Raw genomic sequence first — 25,108 nt, 5'->3', positions numbered from 1 at the left:
CCACTGCACTCCAGCTTAGGTGACAGGGCGAGACCCTGTCTCAAAAACAAAATAGAAAAAATATTATTTGCCTTTACTTAAAAGACGAAAAAATTCACTTTGAAATCCAAATTAGTGAACATTTCTGGGCCTGTAAATCTACATGGCCGAAGGGGCTGAAGCAACGTCGTGCCTGATCCTACCATAGAAAGGATAAAGGGGAGGAATGAGGGATGGGGATCATTTCGGACGCTGATAATTCAAGCAGTCAAGCTGGATCACAAAGTAATATATGCTGCCTTCAAAATGTCTAGTACATGATTCATTATTGCTTATTATGAGGACTTAAGAGTTTCAGCCTGTAGAAGTTTAAATAAAATACAGATCTGAGAGATCATGCAGTCGAGCCAGTTCATTTTACAGATGAGCACCACAGGCCTCAAACCACACAAGCCTTCAGATAAAACCGGGGTCGCAGAGGTAGTAACCAGGCAGGAGTTGGTGGATTCCCCTGGCTCCTGCACTATGGGCCACTAGATCCGTCACATTCCCCACCCCTCTACAGATAGTTTTGGGAACAAATCCCAGGAATGTTTCTTGTGGATTCACATGTATCCAGGATACTCATTTCTACACCAAAGGCATTGATGCCCCACCTGGCACATAATAGCCACTCAATAAATGTGTTAGATGAATAAATGAATGAATGAATGAATGAATGAGTGAATGTGTAAGTGTGAATGACCTCAAAGGTGAGTGATGCTGCCCAAACCAAGGTCACCGAAACTGGCCCTTAGGGCACCATCCTCTGAAGCCACCAGTGCCATCATCTTTATTCACAGCCAAGCAGCTGGCCCCAGAGCTTTCTGTCGGGCTGTTCCCCAGATATCTCAGTGAAAAGTCTTTGATTCAATTTTCACTCCCTCTCTTATCATAGCTGTCTTGCTCTAGGACTCCACTGGGGGTCCGAGAGCTGTTCTCCCTCTGCTATTTCCTGTTGTTCTTGAATAAAACAAACGCCCCTTCAACTTTGCTTCTCCATGGGACATACTGTTCTCTGAGAGGCTCCTTGATCCTGCAAGTAATTAGGTCTGGGAGGGGAGGGCGTCCTATTGTCTTCCAGACTGGTTCAGACATGTCTAGACCCAGCTTAAACTACCTTGTCTGTGACACAAGGATGGTAACATGTTGGAAAGAAAATGAGACAAGCACTTTGCTGCTGTCTGGTAGAGCAGGTGGGGCCCCTGTTTAACATTTGCTGATCTCCACTTAAGAGCAGGACATCATTAGCCTTAGTCGCCATCCTGAAATGGGCTCTGTCACTTGGATAGCCTTTGTCAGCTGAAAGCTTTCTCTCCATAAACATCAACAGACTGGAAACCCAGGGAAAACTTCGTTTTTAATATTTAAAAATTAAGTCTCCACATGCACTCTGGGACAGAGGGGCAATAAATTACAACTTGCTATGTGCCAGAGATTATACTAATTGTATATCTGATTAAATTCTCACAACAGCCTTAAGAGGGTTTTGTAATCCTCATTTGCAGATGAAAAGTGGAGGAGGAGAGAGTAAGTGGCTTGCCTGAGTAAGGGCCAAGACAGAATTCAAACCCAGAGTTTTCTCCTCACAAAGCTAGTATCCTGGCGGGGCATGGTGGCTCATGCCTGTAATCCCAGCACTTTGGGAGGCTGAGGCAGGCAGATCACTTGAGGTCCGGAATTTGAGACCAGCCTGGCCAATGTGGATAAACCCCGTCTCTACTAAAAATACAAAAATTAGCCAGCATGGCGGCGGGTGCCTGTTATCCCAGCTACGCGGGAGGCTGAGGCAGTAGACTCGCTTGAACTCAGGAGGCAGAGGTTGCAGCAAGCTGAGATCACGCCACTGCACCCCAGCCTGGGCAACAGACTGAGACTCTGTCAAAAAAAAAAAAAAAAAAAAAAAGCTAGTATCCTTCTCTTAGTGTTGCCCCCTGCAGAGGAATTTTTTTTTCTTTTAAAGCACCCTACATCACATAGTGTCAGCTGGACATTTCTGTGATATTAACACTGGGATCCTGTAAAACACTATATTCTGACCATAGTCTGACACTCTGCGTAACGCACATACGATTAGCTGAGAAAACATAGTGTTTGAACCTCCTTTGCAGAGAGGAAATTCTCACAACTCCAAAGCAATGGTCAGCCCAAGGCCAATGCCATCTGATCACCCAGCCCAAGGCTCAGCCTAAAACCTTCTAGAGGGTCTCACTCTAAAGATAACCCAAAGGTCTCACAGCTTCCTGGTTGCGAAAAACAGCAACAGTAGCAAGAATTGAGCCCTAAAGATCATTTGGGTAGAAATGAGGAAGGAAACGGCATGTTAAATGATGATTCTTCCCTAACTTGCCTTGTTCTTTCTAGATGTGGCTCAAGAACTTGTAGAGTTATGGTGGGATAATTCGACTGATCAAATGTTGAAAGTTTCCTATCGATTTCAAGGCTGTTCAAATCTCTATGTACTCTGAAGCCTCAGATGTAACAGAATTCCTCAGAGATTCATGTTTCTATAGATGCTGGGCTGGGCTGACACAGATAACCCCTCAGAAGGCCTTTCCGAACCGCCGTATAAACTGTCCTAGGTCCAGCAATAAAGCAGGTGTGTCATTGTAGTTCTCTGCCCTTCAGAAGATCTGATCTTAATACTCTTCTCTTCTTTTTGTACCTCTCTGATTTCATCAAATTTGTTGCCATTCTGGGTGTTTCTCCTTCTCTCCCCGACCTTTTTCTACTTCAGATGAAAGAACTTCCCCTTTTTCCCACGTCTGGATTTGCACCCTGGAGGACAACGCAAGGTTAACGTCCCTCCCACCTCCTCTTGTAGGCACACAGGGTGCCCCTTCGCCAGCGAAATCTCCACCCCCGAGAGCCTCTCACAATTTCAGGCCAATGAATTGTAGTAGGAGGCATGGTTTAGTTTGATGTGGTTAAGTCAGTCATCATGGCATCTTCATACCCTCAGCCCCAAACCGCTCTCCTGCTCATCACCCTCACTTTCATTTCTTTGGATTATCTTTCATCGGTTTACCACCAGTCTTCACAGCCTCACCCAAGGCTGAAGCAGGGCTAGCGGGGTGGTGCGTTTCCTTCCCTGGTTGAGCTGGTGACTGCTGTGGGTAAGCAGGTCCAATGTGAACTCCACAGGAGCAAGAGAAAGAGAAAGCAAGAGTGAGCAGGCTGCAAAGACTGTTGCTTCATGGTTTCCCCTAAGCCCCAGAAATAGAAAGGCAGACTTCCGACTGGCAGAGACCGTATGCTAACCACCAGACCATACTGCCAGATAAGAAAATGTTCGATTGTGTCATACTTCCCTCATCAGCTCCAGCGTCTGAAAATGGCCCTGAATTTCAGAGAGCCTTACCATGATCCGGAGATTTAGAGAGGATCGAAGAGGGAGGACAAAGGACTCAGGCATCTTCTCTCTCCCTTTTCTGGGGTAAATTTATTTTCAACCACAGAAGTAAAGGAAAGAAAAAAAATCACGACAGATGAGTTATGAGCTAACTTTCTGATCTGCACGTGTAAGAGAAAGAAATGAACTGGATGTCATTAGACATTGAGAAAGGGAATCTGCAAGCTAGCAATGTGTCTTTGGCCTTTTCCATTTAATTTACACGTGTTCATTTATGAGTACCTACTGTGTGCCAGGCGTGATGCTTGGTGCTGCCAATTCAAAGAGAAATAAATCACCTCCTCGCAAAGTGAGAAGGCAGAACTAGATTCGAATTCACCTAGATTCCGACTCTTGTGCTCAGGCCACCACCACCACGGAAATAACTTTGCTTGACTCTCCCAGAGCAGCCGCGGCAGGCATGTATGTTGTCAGCCGCTGCAGGAAGAGTGATGGCCCGGGTGTTGACAGGCTCCTAATTGGAAGGTAGGAGGTGCCGCCAGAGATCAGCTATAAAAGATATCTTTGGACTGGGGTGGGCTGCTAATGCTTGGAAGGGACTTGTGGGTGAGGCCCGGTGAGATGTCACCTTGGAATAGGGCCTTGCCCAGCAGACAGACATGCATGCGGGGGAGGGAGCTGACAGACAGGGGCGCGTGGGGAAGCAGCCATTGCAGAGAACGGCAACAGCAGATTGCAAACCAGGACTTCAGGACTCAGAGGGGGAGAAGGAAAGGAGAGCCTGTAATGGCCCCAAAGCCCAGAGTCAGAGGCAGGGCCAGGAGAGCAGCTGATAAGAACTTTACGGTAAGGGCAAAAGAGAAGAGAGCCGGAGTCCCCTTTTATTCAGCTCATGAAGACCCAACTTCGGTGCACTTATAACTGTTCAGACCCTGAGGAGTTCAAAAAAATGACCATATTAGGAGAATTCCATGTTTAATTAAGAGATGATCAGATCCGGCCGGGCGCGGTGGCTCACGCCTGTAATACCAGCACTTTGGGAGGCCGAGGTGGGCGGATCACGAAGTCAGGAGATGGAGACCATCCTGGCTAACACGGTGAAATCCCGTCTCTATAAGATAAATACAAAAAATTAGCCAGGCGTGGTGACAGGCGCCAGTAGTCCCAGTTACTCCGGAGGCTGAAGCAGGAGAATGGCGTGAACTGGGAGGTGGAGCTTGCAGTGAGCGGAGATTGTGCCACTGCACTCCAGCCTGGGGGACTGAGCGAGACTCCGTCTCAAAAAAAAAAAAAAAAAAAAAAAAAAAAAAAAGAGATGATCAGATCCATGCACCAAAATTATTGCTGGGTAAGACAATACTGTATGTGTTACATGGCATTGGAACTTAGGAAAGCTCTTTCCTTGTGTTGTCTAATTTAATCCACTCAACAGCCCTGCAAAGTGGATACCATTGTCCCTGATTTTTTATGAATGAGGGGGCCGAGGTGCTGAGAAGCGGTGTACTTTATTTGAGTTTGTCTGGCTAGTCAGTGGCTGAGCCAAATTCCAATCCAGGTCATGTGAGCCTCTGAACTTTCTGATACAACCTGCAGCCCCTCTTAACTGGGATAATACAGTAATGCATTGAGCAAGAAGGAGAAGTAAATATAGGCTGATGGTGTAGGCGAGAAGTTCAAAGGGGGAAGGCCTAGGAGGGAGAGGGAGCTATGTGTGAACAGAAACAAAGACGGCTTCTTGGAATTGGAAGGTCTCTTGGAATTCGTCCAAACTGAGGATCACAAGTCTCCACGTTCTGAGTAGGAGGATGAGGGTCTGAGTTAGGATTTGGGCCCTGTAGGGCTTGCTGAGGACATCCCCGGATGGCTAGGATTCCACACGGAGCACATCTGGTGTGACAGAGCTCACTGCAAGGGTGAAGGCTCCGCCCTATCAGATAGACAACCAGGCCACCGAGAGGCCCAGCCCTGCAAACCCTGGATTTGCAACATCCTCAAAGAACAGCAACGGGCCTTGAGCAGAATTGAGAAGGAAATACCCCCACCTGCCCTCAGCCTTGAAGTGGGCTTTGCTATTCACAAGGGCCTGCTGGTGTCCTGGCAGAGAGGAGATGGCACAGGTACCAGGTGCTAGGGTGCCAGGGCCTCCCGAGAAGGAACAGGTGCAAAGCAGGCAATTAGCCCAGAAGGTATCCGTGGGGCAGGCAGCCTAGATCTGATGGGGGAAGCCACCAGGATTACATCATCTGCGGTGAGTAGGCTTCATTAATTCTCCGATGAATGGAGGATTGCAAGGGAACTTTTTTCGTCTTCAAGGAGCCAGAAGAAGTGGTAATTAAATCGGTCTTTTAAAATAAAAAGACTCCAAAGGGGTACAAGCCTTCAAGCTTCCCCTATGGTGTTCCGGGCACTCTGGCTTCTCTTTTGGAGGGAGGAAGAGCCTATTCATAGGCTGTGACTTGGAGAGGCCCCACGGTGAGTCAGGCGCTTGCTGTGTGAGCCGCTGGTTGCTAATGTCTTCGGGAACTGCTAATTTACCCATTTAATTTGTTCCTGTACGCTGGCCACAAAGGGAGACCACTCAATTATTCTGATCCAAAAGAGAGGCTTGTGTTTACCATGATCTCCCCAGCAACTGTGTGAGTGTGTGTGCATGTGTGTGTGTGTTTGCCTAACAACCTTAGGCAATGAAGAAGAGGTGGGGCTGCTGTCCTTGTTAGCATTTTCAAACACATTCCAGTTCTGAGTTGAGGGCAAAGATTGTAATGGGGTGCTTCAGAAAAGCCTTGGCTCCCAAGGAGGTTATAACTTCAAGGGGTGTTTTGAAAAACCAAGGTGGATGGGGAAAGTGGCTACAAGTTCCTTCTACCACAGAGGATCAATGAAGGGGAACAAACATTTGGGAGTATCTACTTTGTGCCAGGTACTGTGCTTGGGTTTTACACATCTTATCTTGTTGACTTTGCATAACTCCCCTTTGAAGCAGATATTATTCCAGATTCTTGCCCTAATGGTTCAGCTTAAAGAAAACCTGTACTTCTTTAGATTGCCCTGAAAAGGTGAATCTTCTGTGAAGCCTTTTTCTGTCTTTATCTGTTAAAATTAATTAAGCTCTTGTTTGTGCTCCCAGAAAATCACTTTAGACCTTAGAAAGATGACAGTCTCAGTTTTCTCATCTGTAATATAGGGGTACCCATAGAGTTATTGTAAGAAATAATAGAAATAAATCATGGAAGTGCTTGGATAGTAGCTGGCACTTAGCGCTCATCAGTCATCATTGTCATTGTTAATAAGAGTAATAATAATATCACTTATTATAATTACTCACCTCTAAGTTTTTAAAAAACTTACAGGCTCACACCTGTAATCCTAACACTTTGGGAGGCTGAGGCAGGTGGATCGCCTGAGGTCAGGAGTTCAAGACCAGCTTGGGCAACATGGTGAAACCCTGTCTCTACTAAAAATATGAAAATTAGCCAGACGTGGTGGCAGGCACCTGTAATCGCAGCTACTCGGGAGGCTGAGAGAGGAGAATCGCTGAACACGGGAGGCGGAGGTTGCAGTGAGCCAAGATGTCACTATTGCACTCCAGCCTGGATGATGAGAAACTCCGTCTCATAAAAACAAAAACAAAAACATAAAAACTTATATAAATTTATGGGGAACAAGTACGATTTTGTGACATGCGTAAATTGCATTTTGTGACATGCGTAAATTGCAGGGCTTCTAAGGTATCTATCACCAGCATAACACACATTGTACCCATCAATTAATTTCTCATCGTCCTCCCCCCACCCTTCTGAGTCTCCAGTGTCTATCATTCCACACCCTATGGCCATGTGTACACATTATTTAGCTCCCACTTATGAGTGAAAAATGTGATATTTGTCTTTCTGTGTCTGACTTTTTTAACTTAAGATAGCAGCTTCCGGTTCTACCCATGTGGTCTCAAGAGACATGATTTTATTCTTTTTTATGGCTGACTAGTATTCCATTGCACATATATATACCACAGTTTTAAATCCAATCATCCATTGATGGACACTTAGGTTGATTCCACGTCTTTGCTATTGTGAATAGTGCTACAATAAACCTACAAGTTCAGGTATCTAATACTTTCTTTTCCTTTGGATGGATACCCAGTAGTGGGATTGCTGGATCGAATGGTAGTTCTAATTTTAGTTCTCTGACAAATCTCCATACTGTTCTTCCTAGAGACTGTACTAATTTACATTCCCACCAACAGCATTTAAGAGTTCTCTTTTCTCCGCATCGCCACTCGGTTGTAAGTTCCTTGAGTGTAGGGATCATCTCTCTTTTCTTCATTGCTTTGTAACAAGAGCCTAGGAGTGTTTTCATAAGTGTTATAAATTTTATAAGCCTTGCACATGGCAAGTGCTTGTTTTCTAGCTGACGGATGAATGAATAATGAGTGAAGGATGCCTCCTCCTCACTGCTGTGAGCTTCTGAGAATGGACCCTTGTCTGACCTGCTTCTGTATCGCTATTGTTACTGCTTTGTCTGGCACAACAGAACTGCTCAGCGATTCTGTTGAACAGACGCACAGGACAGTCAGATGCTGCTACCCGGCCCGTATCTGGCCTGGAGAGTCTGGCTGCCAGCTCATCTCCGTGCTCTGGTCTGGCTATGGTTAGCTGCCACAACAGGAACTCAGAGAGTATGTCCTGGACACTTCACCCCTAGCTGGTGAGCTCCCTAAGGGTACGGATGGTGTCTTGTTTATTTTTAAATCCTTAGTGCCCAGCACAGCGCCTGGCACACAGAAGATGCTCAAATGGCTACCCCTAGCCTCTGAGGTCCCAATGCAGTCAAAGAAGAGCAGAGTTCCAAATGAACTTGTCATCTCTCCCCTATTACCCAAATCCGTTCAATTTCCCCATTTCTGTTTGTTAAAGATCCATTTTTGGCTGGACGTGGTGGCTCATGCCTGTAATCCCAGCACTTTGGGAGGCCAAGGCAGGTGGATCATGAGGTCAGGAGATCGAGACCATCCTGGCTAACATGGTGAAACCTTGTCTCTACTAAAAAATACAAAAATTAGCCGAGTAGTGGTGGGCGCCTGTGGTCCCAGCTACTCGGGGAGCTGGGGGCAGGAAAGAATGGCATGAACCGGAGGCTGGGCTTTGTAGCGAGAGATTGAACCCTGCACTCCAGCCGGGCGACAGAATGAGACTCCACCTCAAAAAAAAAAAAAAGATCAATTTTCTCAGTTACAAAGATCCAAGCCTCGAGGGTATTCTTCTATTCTACCCTAACGGAAATAGCACAGGCTTTGTAGTCAGACTTGAACCCTGGCTTTGGCAACTACTAGCTGTCCTGCCTGGAGAAGTTGCTTACCCTTTCTGAGCCTCAGTTTTCCCTTTCATCAAATCAGGATGATAATACACACTTCATTCATCCACTCAGCAAGCGTTTACTGGGCGCCCCATACACAGCAGGAACTGTTCTAGGCACTGCGGATACGAAGACTTCAACAAAACAAACATTGCTCTTGCCTGAAAGGAGCTTACAAACTTGAGAGGGTGAGACAGACACCCATCAAATAAGCAAGCACACATATTGTATGCCAGATGGCAATACGTGCAAGGGAGAAAAGTAACACAGACAGAGTGAGGGAAAATGGAATGTGCTGGCCTGGGTTATTAGTGTCTTACTCAGGTGATGAAGGAAGACCTTTCCAGTAAGAAGAACTCACATCTGTGGAAGAATGTTCCTGGAAGAAGGAGAAGAGCAAAGGCCCTAAAGCAAGAGTTTGAAGAATGACAAGGGGGCCTGTGTGGCTGAAGCAGAGGGAGGGAAGGAGAAAGGGAGTGTAAGAGAAGGCGACACAGAGAGGGCTGGGGCTGGATATGCAGGGCCTTATAGGACTTCGGCTTTTTACTCTGGCCAAGAAGGAAGCCTTGGGAAGGCTTCAAGCAGAGGAGTGAGACAATCTGATGCAGTTTATGAAAGGATCCCCCTGGCAGTGGCACAGAGTATGGCCCCTGGCCTGTGTGGATGAGGCAGAAGCATAAGACTGGCCATTTGCATCCCACAAATGACCTCAGTGTGAGGGAGGAGCGAGATCATATACGAATGCACTTGTATGAGTATGGCACAGAGGAAGTGCTCAAGCCATGGCAGCTTCTATCAATAGCCCTGCAGCTGCCTGGCTATAGCTTCCTTGTCTGCTGCAGACAAGTCTTGGCCAGTCACATGGGTCCCTCTGTCATTGCCCACTCAGTCACTCCCATTGCCCCTAACTCCTTTCTTCAACCCTTCACTGGTGGTTAAGCTCCTAGCACAGTAGCCTCACCTCCAGGCTCTCCCCACCCCAACCCAACCCAAATGCAACTCCACTCACATCCTTCCGCTGTTCAAGAGTCTTCCATGGACTAAAGGCTCATTAAATCCACATTCTTGGCTGGGTGCAGTGGCTTACACCTGTAATCCCATCACTTTGGGAGGCCGAGGCAGGCAGATGGCTTGAGCCCAGGAGTTTGAGATCAGCCTGGGCAACATGGCAAAACCCCATCTCTACCAAAAAAAAAAAAAAAAAAAAAAAAAATTAGCCAGGTGTGATGGTGCACAGAGCTACTTGGGAGGTTGAGTTGGGAGGATCACCTGAACTCAGAAGGTCAAGGCTGCAGTGAACCACAATAGCTCCATTGCACTCCAGCCTGAGCAACAGACAAGACCCTGTCTCAAAAAACTAAAACTAAAAATAAATAAATAAATAAACAAACAAACAAATAAATAAATCCACAGTCTTGGAGACTAGCAACTAAGGCCTTCCACAATAAGATACTGCATGTACGTTGCCCACCCATATTCAACTGCTATCCCAAACATATTGAATACTTGTGGAGAAATATGGGTGGGTGCAATATGTCACTCCTAGCAGAATCACTGAGGAAACTGACCACACTCACGATGGAAAATTCATGGTAATGGGTCCTTCCCTCAGGTTCCCCAATCCCACAATATGCCCTAACCATGGTGGACATGTATTCCTGTCTGTCACTGGCTTACTTCTCCCACCAGGCTACCGCAAACTCCACAATGATATATATTCCCTTAAAGCTACAAAATGGCTTGTGGTTTCCAAATCAGTTTTCTCTTACTGCTCTTATCTCCCTTGATACTTGCCCCTGTGGGCCCCTCATCCATAATAAAATGCCCTTGTTTTACATTTACTAGTTCTGACAAGAGTCCCAGGTTCCAAGCCACAGATTGCCTTATGGGATTGCTCCTCTTGCTCCTCCGATCCTTCATTCCTCTATCCTTTTCCGAATTCACAAAGAATCAGTGTCAAACCAATGGTCATAATCAGTGGGACCTGCTGGCTATGGATGGAACAGTGAAGTCCCTGACAACATGTTTCTACCAGCCTGGAAATGAGGATCTCCCATCCCCGAACACATCTACCACTTGTGATGGATTTAAAGGCTGGCTACTGTGGAGCTTGTTCCACAGGGAATAGAAGTATTGGCCCCTGGACTGACACCTACCACCATGTGGATCTTGGAGGAAGACGAAAGAGCCCCCCAACATTAGTGTTCTAAAATAGCAATGGCCGAGGCTGTCTATTCCCCACCACGGATGCCAAAGCACGGAGAGCCACTCACAGCTGTGGGATACAGATGCCCCTGTCATTCGAAAAGGCCAGCCCTAAATGCTATTACAGACTCTAAAAACTGAAAATGTTATTGTGGAAACTTTTGGTTTTTGATAGCTTGCTATGCCTGATATGGCTGGTGGCCTGGGACACAGTTTCCCTACTCAGTGCTGGGACACCTGGGCAATACTGCACCTGCAGTGTCATCCCTATCTGTTTGGAATATATAATTCTTCTACAACACCATGGGCCAGGAATATCACATCATCCTGAGCAGCCATCAGGACAAACAGAAAGGAATGTGGTCCTGCATGTTTAGTCCCACCTCCCCCACAAACTACCTTTATCATAGTAATGATGCCCAATCAGCAGCCCAGGGCATGTGGTGCCCTCCAGCACCCCTTCTAAATGTGCCCTCAAGCACTCCTTCTGCTTTGTGCATCTTTGTGACATCCTTCCAGATGTCAGCCTATACCTCCATGACCCAAGTCTGACTTAAGAGTTGTGGTCAGGCATGGTGGCTCCTGCCTGTAATCCCCGCACTTTGGGAGGCCAAGGCGGGTGGATCACCCGAAGTCAGGAGTTTGAGACCAGCCTGGCCAACATGGTGAAACCCCGTCTCTACTAAAAATACAAAAAAATTAGCCAGGCTTAGTGGCAGGCACCTGCAATCCCAGCTACTTGGGAGGCTAAGGCAGGAGAATTGCTTGAACCTGGGAGGCAGAGGCTGCAATAAGCCAAGATTGTGCCATGGCACTCCAGCCTGGGTGACAAGAGCGAAACTCCAGCTAAAAAAAAAAAAAAAAAATTGTACCAGCCCAGGGAGACAATGGCCACATTGCAGGTAATGACCACATCCCAGCCAACCACTGCATCCTGGAGGCTGCCCACCAGTAACCCACATCATCTACCAAGGGACCCCCCTGCTGGAGCACAAACAGCTTCCCTTGGGGGATCCCTTAATCAGCATTTGTCACGTACCTGAAAAGGGTGGCCACCAGACAGGCCACCAAAGTTATAACTCTCTCCTCCCACTTCCTCCCCATTGGGCACAATAAACCTCATTGCTATTGTGGCTGAACTTCCCCTCCTGGGCCTCCCAAAGCAATTCTACTGCCTAAGGCTATCTCCGGGCTAATTTGTATGTACACATAGATAAAGCCACATCCCAGTGGCTGGACCTCATGCAATGTTGGGCCTCCTATCTGCCCCCGTGAGCAGGCCACTCCCTTATTTGCACCACAAAACCACCAACACCAAACACTTCTGGTCTAGGCTCCTAGGTCTTGCCCTGTCCTATGCTGGCTCAGATGTTATCCAGTCTGGTCCCTGGCTCATAAGTCCACATCATGCATCTATCCAAATGTACAAATACATGCCTATGTTTGTATCTTCCTAGGTCCACATAGCACAACCAGTGTCATGGCTCACCCCAGATATTAAAGGAACATGAGAGATTGGAAGCCCCAGAGGGAACCTGCTTCACCTGTTCCACTCCTAGATAACTTCCTCCTGACATCCCAACTACCTAAACTCACCTGCACACTGTTAACTCTGACAACCCTCTTTCACATTTTTCTAACTGTTCTGCAGTTTAACCCTGCTGGTCACAGTCCCTAGTCAGAGGTGATGGGCCGTCTTCCTACCCATTGTCCTGGGTGTAAGCATGACCTGGGGCTAGAAGAGTGGGACTAAGATCTTACCATATGATCACACCAGGAAAACTAGTAAATACTTCAGAGAAAGGTCCGAGGTTCAATCAGCCCTTGTAACACAAAAATCAGCAGCACTGGAAGCTTTCACTGAAGGGCAAAAACCCCTAACTGCCAGGGTGGCAGATAAGAGACTAGTTCCAGATGACATGCCAGCTTCCCAGAAGGAGTATACGCTCTCAGAGGACATAGCGTATCCTGCTGGATGTGGATAAATATTGCAGGCAAAGTAATCCAAATAGCCCAACGGATGTGCCACCAAACCGAAACCAAATTCTACATGTGGTACTCTGAACTCCCTAGGACTTGGATGTCCCCTATAGCCTGGGGTGACCCTCCTGCCCACAGGTAGACTTACATACTGAACTGGCTATGTAAAATTGGTACAGCCTGTATACAAGTATATTAGCTCTTGGGATGGTGAACCAAACGTTAGGGAGTGAATTTTGAAGAAATTGAGTTGAGTGCAAAAAGTTGCTCCCAGCAAAATGTCATTTGGCCAAACAATTAACACCCACTGGGGCAGAAACCATCAGGGCACCCCCGCCCCTCACCACCCACTCAGCCCCACTCACCTCTGCAGCACCTAGTAATCACATGCAAGAAAACTCACCCTTGCTCTTTCTGATTGACTACCCCCAGCCTGACCCCCACCAGAGCAGATCACTTAAAATTAATCTCCCCCCATACCTCCTCTCGGCATTATTCAACAGGTGGGCTCCTGTCCTATATCTACCTAGGTCCCCAGCACCAGGCTCTCTCTCTTCCCCAGAGGTCAGGGAGCCCTCTTCTCAGTGGGGCCCTCAACCAGGGGCTCCCCTCGCTGCCTATGCCTGCATAAGTAATAAACCTTTGAATTGCCTGTGATCACTGGGTCAGGTGTGGTGCATTTTGGCATCCAATGCCTTCAAATGGGAGTGAACAGCAGATCTGGTTCCTTTCACTGGAATATTGTTATGGTCCAATTCTGCAGCCAGTTGACTTCATTACTACCTGTGAACTGCACCTCCAGCTCCTCCAACTGACCCCATACCCAGACCCTTACTTGGGCTGTTTCCCACCAGACACACCTGCTCTGCTTAAGAAAACCATTATTGAAATCACTGGCTGTTAATTCCTACTCCATCCTTAGTAGCTCTGTGATCTGGAGCAAGTTCTGTAGCCTTTCTGTGACTCAGTTTCATCACCCATAACATTATGATTACAATACTTACTTCATTAGGGTGTTGCAAGGGCCTTAAAAAAGCACTCTATGTAAAGCTCATAGTACAAGCCTGAAAACAAAGAAAGTTTCCAGATAATTGCTCATCAAGGGGCAACTCAATTTTCTGCTTCCTCCAGAAAGCCTTCCATGCTGATGTCCACTGTGATCGCTCCCTAATCCAATCTGATTGCAGTTTTGGTCAGCACCTCACTGTTGACCGTGGATGTCTTCTCCATTACAAACGTGTTCATTTTGACTTCCAAGTAAGAGATAAAGGTCTTGGAAAGAAGTGATTGTATTTTACCTGGCTCTCCTACTGACTTGCTGTGTCATCTTCCTCTTATTTTGGGGGTACTGAGTTTCTTTCTCTCGGATGGCAAATACATGGCATATGTGCCAACATTTTCCCACGCCGAAATCTCAGGGCACACATCAGTGTTCTGCTCTTCTCTCCAGAACCTGGGTCCAGACTCACAATTCTTCCTAACACAATACTTTGGACAGTGTCTACTAACTTATCTATTAAATATGTATTGAGTACTTCCTAGGTACCATCCCTGTTAGTCAGTTGCTAGAAATTAAAACTTTGGACATCTTGTATCTGCACTTATGGAATTCATCCCTTAGTGGAGAAGAAAGACAATATGCAAATACACAAATAAGAAAATATCAAGTAGTGACAAATATAATGATGAAAATTAAACAGCGGTGTGTTAGTGCCCGGGAGGAGGCTATTTTTCAGATCAGGGAAAGGCCTTCTGAGGTTTCTCCCTTGATCTGGGAGATTGGGTATGGGCCTAAGAATATGTATTCCTAACATGCAAACGTAGGAAATTTGGGAAACACTGGCATAGTGGATGAGATGAGGGCATAGAGTCAGAAGACCTAGGTCTAAATTCCATCTCCTACATTTATGCAGCTGTATGACACTGGGAAAGTTGTTGAAACTTCTCTCTCAGTTTCCTCCTCTGTAAAATTGGAATAATACTACTGATCTCAGGAGGTTTTTTTTTCTTTTTGAGACGGAGTCTCGCTCTGTCGCCCAGGCTGGAGTGCAGTGGCCGGATCTCAGCTCACTGCAAGCTCCGCCTCCTGGGTTCACGCCATTCTCCTGCCTCAGCCTCCCAAGTAGCTGGGACTACAGGTGCCCACCACCTCGCCCGGCTAGTTTTTTGTATTTTTTAGTAGAGACGGGGTTTCACCGTGTTAGCCAGGATGGTCTCAATCTCCTGACCTCGTGATCCACCCGTCTCGGCCTCCCAAAGTGCTGGGATTACAGGCTTGAGCCACCACGCCCGGCCAGGAGGTATTTTTTTTTAATCAGAATTGAATAAGATCAAGCATTTAAAATGTCTGGCACATAATAAGTGCTCAATAAAAGGTAGGTATTATTTGCAGCAATTAGGTCTATCTATTTATAACCGTAATGTTTTGTTTGAATCACTCAAGAGACAAATCCAATAAATGCCACAGGTAATACGGTATCTGTATGTTGGCTTTTGCCTCATGAAGCTCTTCGTCTTGAAAAATACTCAAGACATGCCTGTGAGCAAGAATGCCCAAGTCTAAGGAATAAGGGTCACGCAGTTCTCTAGTTTAGGCATGTTTCAGATTTGGAGGGGCTTTGGCCTCATTTCCTCTCCTATCAAATGGGCACCAGGCTACCTGCCCTTTTTCACTCGTGGGGGATTTCTGAGACTCAGAGGGATAAGAGATTTGCAAAGCATGAGACACAACCAGTCGCAGACACAGACGAACACTCGCTTTCTCAGACCGGCAGGCGCGTGCAATGGCGAGGCCACCTGACACACCAGTCCCGTTCATTTGGAAAAGGGACGACTCCTTTGCTTTCACAAGCTGGGCTGGTACATGAAGAATAAGAAAAAAAAAAGAAGTCGGCAGGAAGCAGCCTCTTCAACCAGCAAAGAAACCGTTAGAATCCATCCCTGAGCCCTGATGCCAAAGTTCCGCCTGCCCCACCCGTCACACTATCAAGGACACCCGCCTGCTATCAGAAAGCCCTGGGGGTCTTTTTCCCTAGTTTATCAGGGACCTGTGGAAACATTTCTCTAACTGAAGATAAGAATTCTTTTTTTTTTTTTTTTTTTTTCTCTCTCTCTCTCTCTCTTTCTCCTTTCTACTTCTAGCTGTCTAAACCAGAGGGCTCCTCTCATTTTCTTTCAGTAACAACTGCTCTGAAAAGAAGGTATTTTTCAACCTGGACTTGAAGTAACTAGTGGAGAGGCAGGTAAGGTGGGTTTAATTAATTCATTTGTTCATTCCTTCATTCCTTCCATTATTGTATGCTTACTGCATGCCAGAGACTGAGCTAAGAAGGCTCTTGGATGGGCAGAATGAGCTTGCAGTCTTTGGGGAAGCGAGACTGCACTTAACAATTACAAAATGTGGAATTGTAAAATTGTGATCTGAACTTGGAGTGAGAGCATACATATTTAAGCTGAAAGACAGTATGTATAATAATTTTTTAGATTTGGCTCTTGCCCTCCAAGTGGACGTTTTCAGGGTTAAAAAGATGCCTCAGGGCCCAGATGACTCGCTACCATTCCGTGCCAGCCCCGTCTCCTATCCCAAGTCACAACTGCTTGACCCTTGTGAAGGTGAGAATGGAGATGACTTATTGGAGTGATAGAGAGGCTAGCATAAACCTGCCAAGACCTCGTTCAAGATTCGGTTCATTTTGCAAAAGTTGCCAGATAAAAGATATTTCCAGATGGAGGGCCACGCAGGAAATACAAATGGAATATTTGTTAATAGCTCTTCCTTTGTGAGATATGACCCAAGGCGGCCTTCTGCAATGTGATGGGAAGCACTGTAGCTTGAAAGCGTGAGAGGAGTCAGCAGGCCCACGGCGGTCTCGATGTCTTTGGAAAGGGGCTCTGGCCTGAGCAGGCATTAAAGATGCTCTGTTTATCCGAGATGCCGCCTTTTCCACCACCGCCACCCCAAATGGAGCTGGGACCTGCTACACTCTAAGTATTGGATTCTCAGAGAGGAGGGCAGATATCTAGAAGAATGTTGAGTTCCTTAATGCTGTGGCTTTGCGTAATAACCACCTGCACTCTTTTTTCCTGTCCTTGGAGCCAAATGGGCTTCTGTAAAGAAGTCTAGCCAGAAGTCAGGGATGAGCACTATTCGAAAAGGCCTAAGTGGGCCGGGATTGCCATTGAGTGCACTGAAGAATGTGTTGGAGCTCATAAGACTGGCTTCCCCCTAACACTCGGTTGTCGAATGGGTCCACAGATGAACTGAGAGGATCATGAGCTCCCTGGAACAATATGTAAAATTCTGCATGCAGGAACAGAGCTGCGCCTAGGGAATGGTCTTTAACTTTTGTCAGATTTTTTTGGGGAGGTGTGGGGGTTAAATACACATATCATAAAATTTAACATTTAACCACTCCCAAGGGCATTAAGCACATAAATATTGTTGGGTGACCATCACCACTATCTAGCTCTAGAACTTTTTAATCTTTTCCAACTGAAATGTCTTGCCCATTAAACAATAACTGTCCCCTCCCCCGAGCTTCTGGCAGCCACCATTCAACTTTTTGTCTCTATGACTTTGTTTACTCTAAGAACTTCACAAAAGTAGAATCATATAGTCTTTGTCCTCTCAGGACTGGCTTATATCACGTAATGTCTTCAAGTTTCATTCATGTTGTAGCTTATGTCAGAATTTCCTTTCTCTTTTTTTTTTTTTTTTTTTTTGAGACGGAGTCTCGCTTTGTTGCCCAGGCTGGAGTGCAGTGGCCGGATCTCGGCTCACTGCAAGCTCTGCCTCCCGGGTTCACGCCATTCTCCTGCCTCAGCCTCCCGAGTAGCTGGGACTACAGGCGCCGGCCACCACGCCCGGCTAATTTTTTGTATTTTTAGTAGAGACAGGGTTTCACCGTGTTAGTCAGGATGGTCTCGATCTCCTGACCTCGTGATCCACCTGCCTCGGCCTCCCAAAGTGCTGGGATTACAGGCGTGAGCCACCGCACCTGGCCTCCTTTCTCTTTAAGGTGGAATCGTGTGTGTGTGTATGTGTATACATATATATCACATATATACACACACATATATGTGTATATATATAATAGTATGTATATATCACTTTAAAAAATCCATCTGTTGATAGACACTTTGTTGCTTCCACTTTTTGGCTATTGTGAGTAATATTGCTGTGAATATGGGTGTACAAATATTTGTTTGAGTTGCTGTTTTCAATTCTTTTGGGTGTATGTCCAGAATGGAACTGCTAGATCATACAGTAATTCTGTTTTTACTTTTTTTGAGGAATCGCCATACTGTTTTCAATAATGGCTGCACCATTTTACATCCCCACCAGGATACACAAGTGCTCCAAACCCTCTAGATCCTCACCAGTACTTGTTAACACTTGTGCATTAGCCATCCTAATGGGTGCGGAGTAGTATCTCATTATGGTTTTGATTTGCATCTCTAATAATTAGTGATGTAGAACATCTTTTCATGAGCTTGTGGGCCATTTGTATGTCTTCTTTGCAGAAATGGATATTCAAATTCTTTGCCCATTTTGAAACTGGATTGTTTAAATCCAGACAGAGCCTGTCTCGCTCTGTCAACCAGGCTGGAGGCGTGATCTTGGCTCTATCGCCCAGGCAGTGGCACGATCTCAGCTCACTGCAACATCTGTCTTCCTTCCTGAGCTTAAGCGATTCTCCTGCCTCAGCCTCCTGAGTAGCTGCGATTATAGGCACACACCATCACGCCTGGCTAATTTTTTTTTTTTTTAAGTAGAGACGGGGGTTTCACCATGTTGGCCAAGCTGGTCTTGAACTCCTGACCTCAGGTGATCCACCCACCTCAGCCTCCCAAAGTGCTGGGATTATAGGCGTGAGCCACAGTGCCCGGCCTGTGTGTTCTAGATCTTAATCTCTTATCAGATATATGACTTATATATTCTTCCATTCTGTGGGGGTTGCCCTTTCACTCTGTTGATGGTGTCTTTTGATGCACCAAAGTTTTAAATTTTGATGTAGTCCAATTTACCTATTTCTAATTTTGTTGCCTGTGCCTTTAGTGTCATATCCAAGAAATCTTGCTAAATCCAGTGTCATAAAGCTGTTCCCCTAGGTTGTCTTTAAGAATGTTACTGTTTTAGTTACCAGGTTTTTAAAAGGTTTGTGATAATGCATGCTCTGTCTTCAATAATGATTCTGGGGAGGACTTCCTCACCAAAGCAACAACACTCAGGGCTTTGTAAATATCAGTGTGAATCTAGGAACTGGGCAATTGATGACATGAATGTGATATTTGAAGGCTTCAATTCAAAAGGAATGATTAAGTATCTCCATATTTCTATCAGTATCCTGGGAGCTAGTGAAGATGAAAACCGTGGTCTCTCTTCTCCAGGGACTTAAGGCAAGATGTTGCAGGCACACACGTGAAATTATTGCATTGCAAGGCAGAATCTAATGAGGCACCTAGCTAGGCACTAGGACCAAGGACTATAAGAACTCAGAAAGGGATCACCTCCATGAGCTTCAGGGGACAGAGAAACCTTCAGGGTAAAGATGTAGCTTGATCTGGGTCCACATTGGACAAGATTTGGAGAAGCAGAGAAGACTGGAAAGGATTTTATACTAACTGCAATAATCTTTGCCATGTACTGAGCACCTACTATGTTCTAAGCACTGTGCTCTGCCCACTGCATACATTATCTCAATGACTACTCCTAACCCTACATTTATCATTGTCTATTTGATCATTGCAAGCACTCAAGCTCAGAGATTTTCCTAAGATGACCCAGATAGTAAGTTGTAAAGCAGAGACTTGAAGCCAGGTTTATTTATCTCAAAGCCTCTACTCTTAATCACTCTACTATTGTAGTACCAAAGCTTTAGAACAGGGAGAAAGCAGACATCCCCAACAGAGAGAAAAGAATAACACAGTGCACATAAATGGCAGAGGCAGGATATTTAAGATCAGAGAGGAGAACAAGCTAGATGGGAAGGTTCAGGGTCCAGGACTGTGGGATATAAAGTTGGATCAATGGAGTGAGCAGGATTACAGGGTGCCTTTAATGGAAGCATGGGAAATGTGGTCTTGACCTGTTAGAATGACAGAATCACACATAGAATTTCAGCTCTAACCTTCCAGTCTGCCTCTTTTCTCTATAAAATGAGAAAATTGAGGTCTCAAGAGGTTAAGCAACTTGTGGATGGTCATAGACGATAGGGAACCATTGCAAATTCTTGAGCATGGTATTGACGGGGAAGAAAACAGTATTCCAGATCAGTTAGTGTGGCAGTAAAACACATGATGGGTGACTGAAGGGAAGCAGCAAAAACTAGCAGAAAAAAACAAGCAGCTCTTTCTCTGTTTTTTGCCAAAGGATACCTCCCTCAACAATGGGTGTTTCTAGGGAGCATCATAGACGAGATTCCAGCTCTACTCCTTCTTGCTGAGGTTTGTCGCTTAAGCATCTGGAGACAGGTTGGGCACGGTGGCTCACACCTGTAATCCTAGCACTTTGGGAGGCCAAGGCGGGTAGATCACCTGAGGTCAGGAGTTCAAGACCAGCCTGACCAATATGGTGAAATCCTGTCTACTAAAAATACAAAAATTAGCCAGGAGTGGTGGTGTGCACCTATAGTCCCAGCTACTCAGGAGGCTGAGACAGGAGAATCACTTGAACCCGGGAGGCAGAGGTTGCAGTGAGCCGAGATCGCGCCACTGCACTCCAGTCTGGGTAACAGAGCGTAACACCGTCTCAAAAGAAAAAAAAAAAAGAATCGGGAGACAGCTTGTAGGGGCAAGTGCCATCAGAAAGGTCAGAATCACCTTCCCCTGCCAGGCTCAGCGCCCTTTGATGGCCCAAATGCCAGAAAACACAGCTTCCCCAGCAGCGGCCTGTCCCCATCCTCCCCACTTCCTCCAATAGAAATCCTGTCTGGGGTGCAATGTCTCAGATCAGTGACACGTGACTCTGAAGAGCCAATGGCCAGGAATGGCTTCCGGCACCTTCTTTATGTTGCCTTCCTGAATGTGAGCCTCGGCCAGGCCTCTGTGAACCTAACTCACCTGTCCCGTGGAGGCCAACATACTGGGAGAGGTAAGACAAGACACTCTGTTCCCCAGGCAAGAATGTTGACCCCACCTTGCTTGAACTAAGCCCTTGTAGGGCAGAACTCCAGTTATCCATCTATGTCTATCCAAGAAAGCCCTGCCCTGGTTGACTATTGTCCTCTGAGGTTCTCTTTGCTTAATTAATTCTAATAATAGCTGCCATCCGTTGAGCACTTATTCCATGTTGATCACTGGGCTCAGCATTTGGCATGCATGATCTCATTTTATTCCTACAACCCGTAATGAAGATATTATTATCCTTGTTTTGCACATGATGAGACTGAGGTTCAGGACTGTTTAATTTGCCTAAAACCACATACTTAAAGGAGCCAAGACTCAAACACAAGGCTTTCTCTCTCCAAAGCCTTTGCTTTTACTCATATGATTGACTGCATTCTACACTTCAGTCCTTGGAGAGGGTAGAGGTTCTGCAGTGGAGAGTCAGGCTTCAAAGAGTGGCCTTGTGGCTTCTAGACACCACCGTTTCTCTGTTCCTGGGAGCCAAAAGCCTGATCTCTTTCCCAAACCAAACTCTTGGGCCCAAATACAAATGGTATCTGGACCCTTATTCTTCTCCCAGTAATGATGCTCAAGAAAAACAAAGGACCTTGAAGTTCCTTCTCCACTTTCACCCAGGGGGCATCATGCAGGCATGCTTTGGCCAAGCAGAATGGTGCTGCCATTTGTACAGTCATTCTTTTAATGAATATTTATTGAGGGCCAGCCACAGTTAGGCACATTCTAGGTGCTGAAGACACAACTGAGAACAAGTCAGAAAGAATTTCTACCCTCACAGAGTTTACATTCTAGCTGGGAGGAAAGGCCAAAACAAAACACACACCAAAACCCTGCACATACATCTGTAGTAAAGAGCAGGCAGTGGTAATGCTAGGAAGAAAAACAAAGCAGGATAACAGGGATGGAGAGTGAGGAGAAACAGGATCTTATAAAGCCCCTCTGAGGATGAAATATTGAACAGAGACCTGAATGAAGTACATGGGAGCCATGGGGTGATCCAGGGGAAGAGCATTGCAAGCAGAGAGGAGGGCAAGTGCAAAAGTCTTACAGTAGGAGTAAGCTTGGTCTGTTTTAAGGACTAGGAAGAAGGCCAGTGTGGTTCAAGCAGACAGAGTGAAGGGGCATGCTGGAGAAAAGGACAGGGCGGGCAGTAGAAGCCAGATAATAGGGCCTTCCAGGCCACAGTGAGTTTAGATCTCAAATATGCTGTGCCGGGGACCCAGGCACTGTGGTGTGTCACTCAGGTGTGGTACCTCTGCATAGCTACAGAAAGGAGAGAGACTGTATAAACAACGAGCATAAAGACAGCTCAGTGAGTCAGCTCACCTGGCTCTGACTCCCACCTTGAACTTGAAGCAGCAAATGAAGTCCAGGGTTTGGTACCCAAGAGAGAAGGTGGGGAAGGTCTGACGATTGCCTGAGGCGGAAGAAGGAACTGTTGACCCTGTATGTCTCATTTACCTTGTCCATCAAAGGGTTTGAATTATCAATAGGTGCTCAAACATTTTTTTGAGACAGAGTTTCGCTCTTGTCACCCAGGCCGGAGTGCAATGGCGCGATCTCAGTTCACTGCAACCTCTGCCTCCCGGGTTCAAGCGATTCTCCTGCCACAGCCTCCCGAATAGCTGGGAATACAGGTGCTGGCCACTTTGCCTAGTTAGTTTTTGTATTTTTAGTAGAGATAGCATTTCATCATGTTGGCCAGGCTGGTCTTGAACTCCTGACCGCAGGTGATCCACCCGCCTCAGCCTCTGAAAGTGCCGGGATTATAGGCGTGAGCCACCGTGCCCGGCTGCCCAAACATTTTACGATTAGAATCTCTTTTTATAAGCAAAATTTTCCATATAAGCTGACAGTGTGCCACTTTCCTCTGTGATCTGCTTCATTTCACAGATTCCTTAGAACAGCTCCATGAGACAGGTACTCTGAATACTCCCACTTTACTGATGGGGAAGCTCAAATGCAGAGAGGTTGGGCAACACGCCCAAGGTCAATGAACGCAGAACTGCTGCAGTGGGAGCGGGGTGGGTGACACCCACTAGGGAGGCGCTTTCAAACTCCTACTGCTCCAAGGAGCAAGCTAGAAAATCCCATTTCTCAGGCCCCTTCCACTAGGACACACTATGAGCTTAACACTGCTAAGAACTCACTGAGAAATGGTGACATTTGGGGGCGGCTCCTTCAGTGCTTTGTTTGGCTTCTTTTTAAAATTATAAATGGTGGTTTGAAAGTTGTTGGAAGGGGGAAAATCAGATGAAGAATCAGGGATGTGGCTGAAGCAGTCAGTGTAGCAGAGAAGCAATGCAGCTGTCAGCAGCCTACCCAGGCCCCCAAATGGGCACAGCCCTGCATTTCTGGCCTGAGGCCTGCCGAGGTCTTAGGTGAACTTCAGCTCTTTCTACAGCACCCCAGTCTCAGCACTCTTTGGCGGATGTCCTGATTGGCTAGGAGATTGTTGCTTCCTGATACAGTGGTGACTACTTCTGAAAGATGGGGTAATACCAACAGCTATCATTTCTGACCATTTACTATGCAGCATCACTGTGCAAAGCATTTTTATACATATCCTATTGAATCCTCTCAAAACTCCTGTGAGGCAAGCAGGCACCCCAGTGGCCTCATCCTAGTTCTGGCCCTGGTGACATTATGATTGCCTCCATCCTCCACTTGACAGGTATAGAAACTGAGGTTCAGGGAGGTGAAGTAAATTCCCCCAGATCACACAGCTAGCAAACAGCTGAGCTTCTACGCTCATCCTAAGACTCAGTTGAAATGGATTTTTTAAAAGATGTATTTTGGGCTCTTCACTATACAGAAAACCGAATTTGCCTATCACTAAGGTTACTAATAGGCCTAACATCTGTGAAAACTTATCTATCAGCTGGTCCTGAAATGTTCTGAAATGAGTCTGAGTGCAAGATGCCTGTGACAACTGAATAGTTTAAAAAATTCTCCATGGGAGCTGAACCCCTATTAAGACAGATCTTTATTTTTGTTCCTGAATGCCACATTTAGAAACAAAATGTCATATTTTAATATAGGAATGTCACAAGTGACAAAGCATATGTTGCAACTTGGCTTCTAATGGTTTGAAAAAAAAAAAAAAAAGAGGTAAATTATCATAATGTTGGGATCTTCTCAATTATATTTGCATTTTCATTTCTACCAGAAGTCCATTTTAGCAAAGGAATGTAACCTTAGTCACTTGAATCTGCTCTTCCCTAGAAAACAATTGTAAATGTAATAAGCGAAAAGAATAGAAAATGCCCACAGGGGGAAAAATGATCCATCTGGGGTCAGAGCCATGATGTAGATTGATTCATTCTTCTAGCATTCTTATTCAGGAAGGAAAACTTGAACATTTTCTAGACTTTAGAATATTTAAGATTTGCAAGGAGTTGGGGGAAAGGGAAAAGGAATGAAATTTCAGTCCCACTGGCAGGGATCAAATAGAGATTTCCTCAACTTTTAAAGAACCGTTTTACATGTCCCAATCACCTCACAGTTCCTGAGTCTCTCTTCTGCATAAGGCATGTACTAGTTGTTATGGGAGGATACAATAAGGTCATGATTGCTTTAAAATTATTCATAATAAGAACACATTTTGAGACTTGATTCTAACTGTTAAACTTAAATTTGAGCAATTTAATTGCCCGTTGAATAGGAATGAAATCCCACCGGCAGGCAGTTATTTCTTACAACCACTGTGTGTGAAATTGAAATCTTAAGATACCATTTCAAATATTCACCTTCTCTAAGGAAGTTCTCCCCATAAAGTTGTGCAAGATAAGAAACTGACCCAAAGTCATATGCAGTAATCTCTTTTTCTTTACACTCTCAGGTCAAAGTAGAAGCATATTATTAAAAAGAAACTTTATGCCCTGAAGTTGGCTGTTCCGAGGTTACCTCTTGGAACCCAAGGATATATTTATTTTAACAACTGATTTAAGCCCCATGCAGAACTGTAACAAGGAAAGTAATAATTTATCAGATTAAATAAAAACAAGGAGATGTGGCCAGGCACGGTGGCTCACGCCTGGAATCCCAGCACTTTGGGAGGCCAAGGCACGTAGATCG

At 45.8% G+C, this 25,108-nt stretch overlaps 1 protein-coding gene across 4 annotated transcripts in view; it reads left to right on the top strand.

Annotated features, from left to right (window-relative positions):
* Positions 1 to 5,131: 5,131 nt before the first annotated feature.
* The window catches only part of LMO2 (LIM domain only 2), a 34,445-nt gene continuing 14,468 nt past the window's right edge, over positions 5,132 to 25,108 (top strand). Inside the window, exons 1-2 of one of the 4 annotated variants that reach the window (XM_003910054.3) lie at positions 5,132 to 5,618; positions 16,086 to 16,149. The gene's annotated coding sequence lies outside the window, so the exon portion shown is untranslated. Of the gene's footprint in view, positions 5,619 to 5,829; positions 6,291 to 16,065; positions 16,155 to 25,108 lie in introns of those variants that run through there. The other 3 variants (XM_031653398.1, XM_009186328.4, XM_009186330.4) reach the window with 3 other exon arrangements.

This window comes from Papio anubis, chromosome 12 (assembly GCF_008728515.1).
Source record: "Papio anubis isolate 15944 chromosome 12, Panubis1.0, whole genome shotgun sequence".
NCBI classification, from domain to species: Eukaryota; Metazoa; Chordata; class Mammalia; order Primates; family Cercopithecidae; genus Papio; species Papio anubis.
This window is presented reverse-complemented; position numbering and strand designations above follow the sequence as displayed.